This window comes from Muntiacus reevesi, chromosome 8 (assembly GCF_963930625.1).
Source record: "Muntiacus reevesi chromosome 8, mMunRee1.1, whole genome shotgun sequence".
NCBI lineage: Eukaryota > Metazoa > Chordata > Mammalia > Artiodactyla > Cervidae > Muntiacus > Muntiacus reevesi.
Genome location: NC_089256.1, coordinates 80,968,384 through 80,983,091, shown reverse-complemented (window position 1 = coordinate 80,983,091; position 14,708 = coordinate 80,968,384).

Genomic DNA, 14,708 nt, shown 5'->3' with positions numbered 1-14,708 from the left:
AATTCTGTTTGCTATTTCTGTACATTTCTGAGAATATTAAAGATTGTTACATGAAAATGTTTTATACAGATGAGAATGTTATATGCTATGCAACATATTATCTATGATAGAGATTTATATGGGTGTGTAAATCTGTGAAAGAGCAAGAGGGATAAATCAAAGAAAATTTTCCAGAATAGTCTATACAACTTTAAAGTTAGAAGCAAAAAAAAAAAACCAAAAAACTCCAGACTTCTCATTCTAAAAGTGAGATAACTGACTTCTAAAGACATGTAATTTCAAAAATGAAGCAGCAGTTCGATGTGCAAATGAGAGAAAAAGTATTCAGATCTATACCCAGCTATTTTTCTTTGTATTTACTGCTAGCTTTCTGATAGACTATGGTTTTCTCATCTCATTTTCAAATTCTTATTATCTTCTCAAGAAACCTATGAGGCAGTTAATATTACCATTTTACAATTTTGAAAACTGAAGTTCAGCTTAAACTTTATCTTTCTTAAATAACACTCTGAAATAAATGTGATCTTTTTTTAATACAGGTAATCATAGCTATTATATCTTCAGTGCTTTCTATAAACCACACATTGTGCTAATTCCTTTATATAACATTTAATCCTCCCAAAGTTGTGAGTTGGATTTTAAAATTACCATTTTTAGAGATGAAAAAACAACAACAGCAACAACTGGAGTTTAGGGAGATTAAAGTGAATCTTCACCTATTGTAAGTTACAGAGATGTTTGAAATTAGGTCAGTCTGACCAGAGAGGAAGGCATGAGATTAGATCTATTTCTAAATACTCTTGTAGATCTGTGGTTCCTTATTCATTCTGCATAATTGGTAAAAGATAAATACTGTCAGTCCCAATATTAACCTCTTTTTCTGTTTTTCTGGGAACTGAGACCTTCCATTACTACTGAGAGCAATACTCAAGTTGAACAATCTTATTCTCATTTAAGAAATTGGATTTTTAGTAGAGTAGTAGGAAATGTATTTTAAAAATACTGTGTATATCTGATTTTCTCTAAGAGGTCTATGGTCATAAGGGCCAGATCATTTGTCATAACCCTAATTTATTTCAGGAAGCAACAGTTAGAACTGGACATGGAACAACAGACTGGTTCCAAATAGGAAAAGGAGTAGGTCAAGGCTGTATATTGTCACCCTGCTCATTTAACTTATATGCAGAGTACATCATGAGAAATGCTGGGCTGGAAGAAGCACAAGCTGGAATCAAGATTGCTGGGAAAAATATCAATAACCTCAGATATGCAGATGACACCACCCTTATGGCAGAAAGTGAAGAGGAACTAAAAAGCCTCTTGAACAAAGTGAAAGAGGAGAGTGAAAACGTTGGCTTAAAGCTCAACATTCAGAAAACTAAGATCATGGAATCTGGTCCCATCACTTCATGGCATATAGATGGGGAAAGAGTGGAAACAGTGGCCGACTTTATTTTTGGGGGCTCCAAAGTCACTGCAGATGGTGATTACAGCCATGAAATTAAAAGATGCTTACTCCTTGGAAGGAAAGTTATGACCAACCTAGATAGCATATTAAAAAGCAGAGACACTACTTTGCCAACAAAGGTCCATCTAGTCAAAGCTATGGTTTTCCCAGTGGTCATGTATGGATGTGAGAGTTGGATGGTGAAGAAAGCTGAGCGCCGAAGAATTCATGCTTTTGAACTATGGTGTTGGAAAAAACTCTTGAGAGTCCCTTGGACTGCAAGGAGATCCAACCAGTCCATCCTAAAGGAGATCAGTCCTGGCTGTTCATTGGAAGGACTGATGCTGAAGCTGAAACTCCATTTCTTTGGCCACCTCATGCGAAGAGTTGACTCACTGGAAAAGACCCTGATGCTGGGAGGGATTGGGGGCAGGAGGAGAAGGGGATGACAGAGGATGACATGGCTGGATGGCATCACTGACTCGATGGACATGAGTTTGAGTAAACTCCAGAAGTTTGTGATGGACAGGGAGGCCTGGTGTGCTGCAATTCATGGGGTCTCAAAGAGTCAGACACAACTGAGCGACTGAACTGAACTGAACTGAATTTATTTCATGGAAATAGATTGTACATCTAAATTCAATTCATCTATTTAGTAAATGCCTGCACTTGATTAAGAATGTAAATGATTAACTTCCATTTATCTTTTTGACATGGGAAAAACTCGAAATACCTGTTGATGGTAGATTAATATTATTATGTCTACATATGAAAAACAGCAGTTAGTTTAAATAAGAGGCAAAACACTACCCATAGCCTAACTAAAATTTACGAATGCAATTACGTAACAACAAATCTATTTGGAAAAAGAAAAAAACAGACTGAAAAATTGACTGAAAATGAAAGTGTCATAAGTAGAGATTTATGCCATTACCCACCTGAATACATACCAAAAAAAAGAAGAAGAAAAAAGCAAAAATAATGGACATAATATTGTGTTTTGTAACTAACAAAGGGTCCTGAGTGCATTACAGATAGCAAATGCTCAAAGAAACACACTGAAAGGGTTTGCATCAAATTGAAAGGAAGTTTGGGAGACATATAAGGAAGTTATGAGCACATTTCAGTGAAGCAGGAAATGAGGTAAGTCAGATCGTCCCAGTAATTTTTATCAGCGTAGAGTGTTGAGAATCGATCATGCTTCAAGAAGGACAATGAACAGCCTATTTCAATCCCAACATTGATATCTGACAGAAAAAGGGGCTGGAAAAGAAAAATCTGTGTGTCAAGCAGAAGTTGGAGCACAGCTAACCGGGCATGCAGGTCTTTTGCTGTCTTTTCTCATAAAACTGACTTATGACAGCTGGAGAGTAGCCACCAAAAAGACCTGGAAGAACATGACAGCCCTGCCTGTATAGTGAGCAGCCATAGTGCTTAAGTGTCAAGCTTTATTTGATATGGATAGGCTACTGAATAACGGGAGACTTTCTTATAGGAACACCAGCTCTTCCTCATTGTTCTGAGGATCAGGGTAAGGTTGTTCCGGGAAAACTGAACCAAAATCTACAAGCTGACTGGAAAACCCCATGTGAAAAGCGTTAGTGTCCGACTCCTCCTTACCCAAGGGACTGTAGCCCGCCGGTTTCCTCAGTATTCTCCAGGAGAGAATACTGAAGTGGGTAGCCATTACCCTCTCCAGGAGATCATCCTGACCCAGGGATCGAACCTGTGTTTCTCGTATTGCACGCAGATCCTTTACCTTCTGGGCCACTAGGGAGGCCTGAAAAGTCCCATACTTGTAAGCAGACATAATCACTCCATGTCTTTATATATACATATATATATAAGCAAATCATAAACCCTTTTTGATCCTGCTTTTTATTATTTTTATTATTGTTATATATAATGGACATCAGCTGATATTTTCTTTAGGTTATTTACCTCTCCAATTCTAAGTGAAGTTGGCCTGTGGATTTTCTTCTTTATATTGATACTTTCCAAATCCACTTTGCTAATCAAAGTAACAGTAGGTTTATAAAATAAGTAGAGTAATTTTTGCTCTTTACTATTTGTTGTAACAACTTACATAAGATAGAAATTCTCTGTGCCTTATGCTTTCAGGAATACTCACCAATAAAACTATATCTGAGTATCTTTTTGGTGTGTGAGGTGATCTTTGGCTATCATTTCAATGTATGATTTATTAATCTATCTAGTTGTTCTTATTCTTTTATATTTGAAATTTTACACCTTTTTTTTTCCATTTACCATTGATGTATTTAACATTTTAATGTTGATTTTATTCCCTAGTTGAGGTATAATTTATATAAAATAGGTATATCCATTTCAAGTATATAGCTTAATGAGATGTGATAAGCACAAGTTAAACACACACATGACCCCCATATAACCACTTTCACCTTCAAGAAACCCTCAAACCAAAAACATTATCTTGCTCCCATCCTTAGTCAGACCTAGTCAATCAAAATTCTCCCACCTCACACCCTGACCTAGGCCCCAGGCAACCACTGAACTGCTTTCTATCCCTAGCAAATTCATTTGCTTTTACTAGAGTTTTGTATCAATTGTATCATATAGTAGGTATTCTTTTGTTTGGCTTCTCTCTCAGCATAATAATTTTGAGACTTGTCTAGGCTGTGTATGTATCTGTATTTTCTTTCATTTTATGACTAAGTATTTCATTGAATGGATATAGCACAATTTATTCACCCTTTCACTTGATGATGGGCATTTAGGGTGTTGTAGGTTTTGGTCTATTAGGAATAAAACTGCTGTGAGCATTACTATATAAGGATTTGTGTGTATGTTAGTCAACTCAGACTGCTAAAATAAAACACTGCAGACTGGGTGGCTTTTTAACCAGAGGCATGACTTTTCACAGTTCTAGGAGCTGAGAAGTCTAAGTTCAAGGTGCTGGCAGTTTTGGTAGGTTCTTCGTTAGAACCCCCTTCCTGGCTTGTAGACAGCCACAATTTCATCATTGCTCTCATGTCTTTTCCTTGGTGTCAGTGTGTGGGAAGAGAGGAAGCTCTGGTGTGTTTCCACTTCTTGTAAAGGCTACTCACCCCATCACGAGAGCGCCACTCTCATCACCTCATCTAAACTTGTTAGAAACTTAATTACCTCCCAAAGGCCCCACCTCATAGTAACTTCATGTTGGAAGTTGGGGCTTCAACAAGAGGACACATTTAGCTCATAACATCATAGATACACATTTTAATTTTGGGGGGTAAATATCTCAAAGTGGAATTGCTGGAGTATATGTATATATGTATTTTTGCATGTTGTGCATCATAAGCCTATGTTTAGCTTTTTGGAAACTGCCAAATTGTTTTTCAGGTAGATGACCATTTTATATGTCCCACTCTCATCAATGAATCAACATTTTAGTTTCCTTGCATTTTAAACAATAATTTTATATATTATATATATAATACTATATATATACTTATATATATTATATATTATTAATTAATTCTATATTTAAAATATTGAAAGACAATGTGATAGTTATGCTTTAGTTTAGCTGTCAAAAATATAAACATTTGCTTGTTAAAAAAGAAAGGAAGCATTCTTTGAGAATTTCTAGTAAGTTAAATAACTTTTTTTTTAACTTAATAAGTTACTAGTTTTATTTTTATTTTATCAATTCTAATGGTACATATTTCATCTCTGCCCACTGTCCAATTATAAAGCCATCCACAATGTTTGGTATTTGTTACAGCAATACTCTACTTCCTACTAACAAAATCTCTGTTAATTTCCTATGGTTTCCATTATAAATTGCCATAAACTGATTGATTTAAAACTAACAGAAGTTAATTTCCTCACAGTAATGGAAGTTAGAAGTTTCATTGTGCTGAAACAAGATGCCAACAAGTCTACATTTTGATCGGAGAGTTTAGGGAAGACTATATGTCTTACTTCTAACTTCTGGTGACTTCTGGCCAAGTCACTCCAATCTTTGACTATATCTTCATATTGCTTTTGCTTATGTATGCATAATGTCCCTCTCCCTCTCTCTTATGAAGATACTTAGGATGGATTTAGGACCCACCTGGATAATCCAATATAATCTCTATATATCCAGATCTTTAAAAACAGCTCTTAGTACAAAGTTTCTGTTTCTCTATAAGGGAACAGGGCTATTTGGGACTGGATATCTTTTGGTGGCCATTTTTCCTTTTTCTAGATATACCAAGTTCAGTTTTGGCAAACTGACTGTCTGGGGTTCCCATTTAATTAAACATAGACTATTACAAAAGGGGAAAGTATGTTCTCAGGATTTTTGGAATGTGTATCCTTAGCATTATGATTAGCATATAGTAAATTCTCAAAATTTATAGCTCATTTTAATTGTTGTTATAGGTATCAATGGGCATCTCCAAATAAAAACTACTATAAGTTATATCTAAAATAAATTTAATTCCTCAGATTATTAATTAAGAATACATTTAATTCAGTCCTTTTGTGAACACAGCTTTAAATTTTATATAGTATTGTCTTTTTTAAAAATTTTTTTCAGTCTTCAAAGTTATATGCTCTATTATATTATCTACTGAAACAACTACAGAGTAATGAGTCTTACCACTTAGGCAGTAGAAATTCAGATTTCTCTAAAACTTCAGAGGTTATTTGAAACACAGTGTGACAATTATGGTTAAGATTAAGTCAAAAATATAAACATTTGCTTGTTAAAAAAAAAGGAAAAAATCTTTGAGAATTTCTAGAAGGTTAAATAGAGTTTCCTTTTTCTTTTCTTTCTTTTTTTTTTTAAGTTGACATTAGCTTTATAGTAATATGGAAGAAACATGAAATTTAAATTAAGAAATCTTTAAGGTCAGTGGGATTGCTGGGTCATATGGCCCAGTTCTATTTCCAGTTTTTAAGAAATCGCCACACTGTTCTCCATAGTGGCTGTACTAGTTTGCATTCCCACCAATAGTGTAAGAGGGTTCCCTTTTCTCCACACCCTCTCCAGCATATATTGCTTGTAGACTTGGATAACAGCCATCCTGGCTGGTGTGTAATGGTACCTCATTGTGGCTTTGATTTGCATTTTTCTGATAATGAGTGATGTTCAGCATCTTTTCATGTGTTTGTTAGCCATCTGTATGTCTTCTTTGGAGAAATGTCTGTTTAGTTCTTTGGCCCATTTTTTGATTGGGTCATTTATTTTTCTGGAATTGAGCTGCAGGAGTTGTTTGTATATTTTTGAGATTAATCCTTTGTCTGTTTCCTCATTTGCTATTATTTTCTCCCAATCTGAGGGCTGTCTTTTCACCTTGCTTATAGTTTCCTTTGTTGTGCAAAAGCTTTTAAATTTCATTAGGTCCCATTTGTTTATTTTTGCTTTTATTTCCAATATTCTGGGAGGTGGGTCATAGAGGATCCTGCTGAGATTTATGTCGGAGAGTGTTTTGCCTATGTTCTCCTCTAGGAGTTTTATAGTTTCTGGTCTTACATTTAGATTTTTAATCCATTTTGAGTTTACTTTTGTGAATTTATTTTTAATGTGTTTGATTTTTTAAAACTCTCCATTAAAGCTATGGACATGCACAATATGTTCATTTTATTTTTTTCAAATTCTACACTGTCACTCACCAATAAAGTACTAAAAGGATTAAGAAGCTGCATTTCTCAAGCTCAATTATGTTTAATTGATTAATTAAGTTTTCTGGAAATTGTGTCTCTAAATAATATATAAAATTTATTCCTTTTATCATTTAGACTATCAAAATAATTAGATTACAGTGGGACAATTTAAAAAATATGTTTGTACATTTTCTCTCATATTATTTTAAAGATTATTGTAATTCACAAATTTAACTAACTTCTAACTTAAATAGTAACTACTAACTTAAATATTAACTTAAACTTTAACTACTAACTTAAATAGTAACTTCATGTACTATATTGTAGGAACTAATATAGGTACTGGGGATATAGTAGAAAATCACATAGTATATGACCTGTGTCCTTGTGGGGTTGACATTCTAGAAAAGAAGAAACATCAACAAATTTAATAATATTAAAAATAGACTATTTTAGATAGTGATAAGTGAAGGAGGAAACAGACAGAACAGGCTCCATCTTGAAAGCAGGACTCCATCTTGGGCCAGACTGTGGACTATGAGCTATATGCCCAGTGTCTATGGAAATGACATACCAACTGGAAAAGCAGACCCCCGGATGGAAGAGCCCCAGGGCTCATGCCTAGACTCTGTCGCCTAAAAGAACACCCTAATTATCTGTGTAACTGAATAGAATCATAAATTCTATTATGCTTATTGGGGTATGACCACAGGCCTATTGATAATTGCCCACTGTTAACTACCTAGGCTTAAGGCATGTGAATCACGAGTTAACTTTGTATCATTATTTTCCTTTGTTCAGACTAGTTTCAGGTAATTTGGGGAGGAGGATTTGGACACCTACATATAGGATATATAGGGTTTTCACAAAAACTGGTTGGGGTCCTTGGCTAAGAAGAGACTCTGCCTTGGGCCCACCGGTGTAATAAACTGCACTCCACTATCTGCCTTGTCCTTCTGAGTGAGTTTGTTTCCCAGAATGTGTGGCTACAACATAAGTATATGAGGAAAAATAAGATAGAGAATAAGGATGAGTGGTGATGGGAGATGACACTGCAATTTTCCATAAGATGGTCAGAAAGAAAAGACCTGAAGGAACTGAGGAACAGTCATGTGCTCATCTATGGTAGCACATTTACCTAGAAGGAGACGTGAAGAGCTGTGTTTGAGAAACAGTGATAATGCCAGTGTCTCAACAGAGTGACAAGAGGTCAAGGGAGTGATAGAAGATAAGGTCTAAGAATGGGGCCATCTTTGTTGGCTCATGTAGACCACAATAAGGGTTATGTATTTTTGACCATGAATGAGTAAGATTTCTTTGGAGGGTTTTAAGCAGAAGAGTAATTTGGTCAGACTACATTTTAGAAGGATTACTCCCTGCTGAGACTGAACTGATCTGGGCAAGGCTTGGGGGTGGGAGGCTTGTGGGAATGACTGACATGGCAGACAGTAGGAAATCAGTTAGGAAAAAATTAATCAAATCAATCTGCTAAAGATACCTATGATGATAAGTGAAATCTATAATGAGTAAAATGTATTTCAAGGCTGACACTTTAGTGAATATAGAATTGCAATTTACATTTTTGTTAGACAATATTTACAAAACTTTCTAGATAATTACCAACTGAGATGACTATGAAACTTGTTACATGCTTTGGGGCTTGATTTGAGAAGAATTAAGCTTAAAAAATAAAAGTAGCTATATTAGGAGATGGTTGAGTTGTTAGCTAGTAGGGTTATATATTTGACTCTATTCAAAGTTATTTCCCCAAATAAGTCTTGAATGCTATTCTGATACCAAAAATCTCATAAATGCTTCTATTTAATGGCTCTTTATAATACTTTCAGAAAGATAATCTTATTTCAAGACTGTTACTGGTTCTTCTTTTGAATTTACTTGTCTATATTTGCACTGTCCAGAAAATTAGCCACTAGTCACACATGGCTCTCGAACACTTGAATGAGGGCTAGTATGAATTAAGATCTGTTCTAAGTGTAAAATACATACTAGATCTTGAATATTTAGCATGAAAAAGAATTTAAAATATTTCACTAATGATTATTTTTATATTTGATTATATTTTGAAATGTAATTAATTACAAGTGAAAACATTTTGAATATACTGAGTTAAATGAAATATATAACTAAAATTAATGTCACTAGCTCCTTTCAACCCTTTTTTATGAGGCTATTAGAAAATTTAAAGGTACATATGTAGGTCAGATATTATTTCTGTTGGACAGCTTTGGTCTAGATGCTAGATGAGCTCTATGGTAGTTTTTGAAATTATAGTACTAATGTAAGAATAATAAGTAGGAAGGATGAAGTAAAAATAGGTTTGCTATATTTAGGGACTATATATCTTGTAATGAAAGTGGAATAAACAATTCATCTTTGGAAAAAGATAAATTGCTCAATTTGTGATGTAGTGGCAAATGGATATCTGTGCATAAAAAATTCAAATCTTAATCTATGAGAATCAGTGTTCTCCATGGTATATCAACATCTATGAAAAAAGAAATTTAAGAATATAATGTCCCTAAGAAAGAAACTTGAAAGCCTAGCAGAATTTGGACTGAGAATAGTTTCAGTATAACCTATGGCTGCAACAAATTGTCTTTTTTTTCTTGTAATTTCTTTAGTATAAATATGTGTTTATTTTTAATGCTTCATAATTTTTGGAAGTTATGTCAGTTACTTCAAAAAGAAACCATTCTATTTAAAACCATATTTTTAAGTAAATCCAACATTATGGCCTGAGTGGGTCAAAATGTTCTATTGTTTTCCTTCTATTTCATTTACCAAAATATTTATTTAAATAAACTTGAATAATATTTTAAGACCTCTTAAACATATATATTTAAGACTATTTTCTATCTGTGCACACAGCTCACTTTAGGGTGCAGTTAAAGGGAAGATGGAATTGAAAAATAATAAATAACAAGGACCACAATGTTTTATTTCAATACCATTACATTACAAATTAATATGAAGACTTTAAAACATTAACTCTGCTTCTGATACTTTTCTCTCATTTATCATTGGTTAGAATTGACAGAATCATAAATCCAAATGGCAGGTTATTAGATAAAAATTGATACTGGCTAACAAAAGTTATACTTGTTTCTAAATGGACCAATCAGCAGTAGACATAAATTCATTACGTTGAAATGTTGTAGAAATTGAGTTGGGACATGACAGCCAAATTCTGTCCAGAATCTTATTCTTGTCTTACACTGGAGTGTGTCCAGTTGTTCCCAGCATCTCAATGTCCCCACTGAAAGTGTCCTACAGATATTTCCTCCTGCTAAACTCTTCAGTTCAGTTCAGTCGCTCAGTCATGTCTGACTCTTTGCGACCCCATGAACCGCAGCACGCCAGGCCTCCCTGTCCATCACCAACTCCCAGAGTTTACCCAAACTCATGTCCATCGAGTCGGTGATGCCATCCAGCCATCTCATCTCCTGTCATCCCCTTCTCCTCCTGCCCCCAATCCCTCCCAGGATCAGGGTCTTTTCCAATGAGTCAACTCTTTGCATGAGGTGGCTGAAGTATTGGAGTTGCACCTTCAATATCAGTCCTTCCAATGAACACCCAGGACTGATCTCCTTTAGGATGAACTGGTTGGATCTCCTTGCAGTCTAAGGGACTTTAGGTCTTAGAAAATCCTGAGATTCTGACTTCTGAAGACGTTGTACTCATCTTTTATCCTTCTTATAGAAGTTCTGATTTCTAGTTTGCTTAATATGAATCAGCTACTTACTTCTTCAGTGTCTGTCTTTGCCGAAAATACAAAGTTCAATATATCTTCGATCACTGCTTTATAGTTTAATGTTGGCATTCCTGGCTTCTAAGTTCAGGGTCAGTTTTTGAGAATTCAGCCTGTGAAGTGAGACCTCTAGAAACATAATTGTATCCAGAAGAGCCATGATTAGGAGAGCTTGGATGAGGAGAAATAAGACTACTGTTTAATAGTAGTGATTCACTGTGTTTGGATAGCATTTTGTTATTATAAAATTTCTTCACCTCTTTTGTGTTACTTGCACATATGTTTTCCACAAGCCTGTTGTCTAAGCAGTACAGATTTAATTTTATAGCATAGAGAATTTAACAGTGAAATCTCAGAGTAGTTAAGCCCAAAGTCAGAACAGTCTTTAGTGATGTTCTCTGAACTTGAATCACCCTCTTAGGCTCTTAATCTAGTACTGTGTTATCCTATATGCTACCTCTACCAAAAATAGAGACAATATCTCAATTTTTATTGTTATCATAAAATATTTGAAAGTTTCTCTATATAATATGAGAGCTCCCCTGGCTCAGGCAGTAAAGAATCTGTCTACAATGCAAGAGACTCAAGTTTGATCTCTGGATTGGGAAGATCCCCTGGAGAAGGGAATGGCAACCCACTCTAGTATTCTTACCTGGAGAATCCCAGGCTACAGTCCATGGGGTCACAAAAAGCTGGACATGACTGAGTGTCCAACTGGGTTTCTGGCTGTATAATGTAGTCCAGTTGGTTTTCGGCCTGTTGAGTCTCATGTCTGTTATTGATATTTACGTGTTAAGTGAAAAGATTTTTAGCTAAGTGGACTAGCGTTTTAGGGGAATTCTTACCTGATCCAGACAGAACAGTTATCCAAATTATTCATAGCCAAAACAAAGTGGAGAAATACATTTTCTAAGTGAGTAATAGGAAGTGTAACATCCATTACAAAATGAGGAAAAATAACTTTCAAATGAAAGCAACAAAAGCATTGTATCATTTTTTTTCCCTTAGTGTTTTGTTCAGAAAGAATCTCCTTTGGGATATGTGACCTGTTTGAATAAAATAGAGCTAACTGGGGGGCAAGTTATCACATAGAAATAACTGACAAAGAGGTGTTAGCCACAACTAAAGCATTGAGTAAGCACAATATAAGCAGAAATGTGGACTAGTGTTCCGATCACCTGTAGAGTTTTATAATACAACTGGTAAGCATTTTGAACACTTTCTAGGCAGATCATTCAATCCAATGGTACCATCAAGGATGACAACACATTGAAAGTACACTTCATGTTCTATTTCCAACCAAAGAACAAATCCAGTGACAGCACTGATGAAATCATATCAAACTGTGCAATAATCCATTTCACTGTACATGTAGCTCTATCACTAGTAAAGGAACACATCCTGTCTTAGAGTCTTTCCTTCAATACATATGAGTCAGACATAGGGGAAAATTTTAAACATGCTAAGTGGGTTTGGTTCCCAAGTCTAGATTGTAAGATTGATAACTAAGTGGTAAGGTAGTGAAATGTTACTAGTACAAGAAGTCTTCTTTAACCATTCATAATATTTTATACTCTTCCAATATAATATGTAAGATTATCTAAATTTTGAACTTGAACATTTTATCTTATATCAAAAAAGAGAAGTCAATCAAAAATACAGGCCCAAATGAATTGAAATTTTGAATTTCAAATTTGGTGCAATACATCACAGGACATAAAGGACTTGTTTTATAACAAAGACACATATATATGATATGAGTCTTCTTCCAAGCCACATTTAAAATTCATATGCAAAAAAAGTCACAGTTCCTGCATTTTGAAATTTCTGAGACTAAGCATTTGTTATTTTAAAATTTGATAAAACTGGTTATGTTTACACAAATATTTGAATTCTGGTGATTATTTGAAAAAAGTGATTAGAACATATGGATCCCCAGAATCATATTGTAATAGAGCCACATTCAGCTGGAAATGAGTTGTGAGGCCCCTTTCAACTGGATGTGTACCCCTCTCTCATAATGATCTGTCTTCATTTTTCTTATTTGTCCTTGTTATGTTCATTTTATTTTCCCACTTGTATCATAACTAATTCAGAAATTATATAAGGAGATTCTCATCTTTCAATATGTTTGATTCATGAGGCTTTGGTTAAAACACATTGAAATCTATAATCTCATGTCTTTTTTTTTCCTGATAGCTAAAATGTTTTGAAATTGGAAACAAGTAAACCCCACGAAATAGTTAAATTATAGTATTAAATACATGACTTCAAAAGCCAATAGTTGATTTTTAAAATGAATTAAGTGAAAGAGAATGAAGAAATAATTGATATTAATTTACATGCAGTGAATGCAATATGTTACTACAAAGCTTTAAAAGGCTTAACTTTATCTAGTAAATACAGCTAAAGTTTATCAAACTATTATAAATGTTTCATCTATTTATATAAATGATCTGCCATTTATGGAAAAAAAAAGGGGAAAGTGTAACTAAGTTGTATTGAGCTCAACTTATATGCCTGACACTATTAAATGTAGATTCTGTTATTATGGCCTTGTCCCATGGTCCTCAGATGCATAATCTCTGTTCTCCTTTTCTTGCCCTGTGCTCATCAGGCTAACACCTCAGATTATACCAGCTGAGTGTGTAGTTCAATCAGTTCAGTTCAGTCGCTCAGTTGTGTCGGACTCTTTGTGACCACATGCACTGCAGCACGCCAGGCCTTCCTGTATATCATCAATTCCCGGTGCTTGCTCAAACTCATGTCCATCGAGTTGGTGATGTCATCCAACCATCTCATCCTCTGTTTTCCCATTGTCCTGCCTTCAATACCACCTGAGATATGTTGCAAACTCACTTTCCAACTGCATTCTATTATTTTTTATAAGGTTATTAAAGACAAGGAAAGCACTATATTAAATTATGATATTTTTCAAAAGTCTAAAATTTAGGAAGCAACATATTCCATTGGAAAAATCATGAATGTAAATGTATTGAGTTGGCCTTCTGTATCTACATTATCCACATCTGCAAGACTCAACCAATCTTCAATCAAAAATATTCAGAAAAAAAATCCAGGAATTTCCCAAAAGCTAACCTTAAATTTGCCTTGCTGCACAAAGGCAACTATTTACAGAGTTTTTACATTATATTAGGTATTTTAAGTAATCAGGATACATTACTTAATAAAAAAGACTTGAGCATCCAGTTATCCAGCATCATAATTTTGGTATGAAAAGGGACCCTGGAGCCCATCTCCTTGTATTTACCGAAAGATGGGGCTGTGTCTTTGGTTTCTGGGTGGCGCTAGGGGCAAAGAATCCACCTGCCCATGCAGGAGACACAGGTTTGATCCCTGGGCCAGGAGGATCCCCTGAAGTAGGAAATCACTTCAGCATTCTTGCCTGGGAAATCTCATGGACAGAGGAACTGGCATGTAGTCCATGGAACCACAAAGAGTCAGACACAACTGAGAAACTGAGAATACACACACCTGGTTATTGTATTAGTTTCCTAAGGCTGCTGTAACAAAGAACTACAAACTGGGTAGCTTAAAAATAGAGAAATTTTTTGGTCCCCAATTCTGGAGGCTGGTTATTTGCAATAAAAGTATAGGCAGGGACACACTGTCTCTGAAGCTTCTAGGGAAGGATATTTCCTAGATTGTGATGGTTGTGAGCAGCTGTCCAAGTTTCTTCATCGGTAGGTGTATAATTGCAGTCTCTGCCTTCATCTTAACTTCATGGTCTCCCTGTACATCCTCACATCACCTTCCCTCTGTGAATGTCTGTGTCCAAATTTTCTTTTTCTTGTAGAGACAGCAATTATTGAATTAGGCAACCACAGTGGTAAAGGATCTGCCTGCTAACGCAGG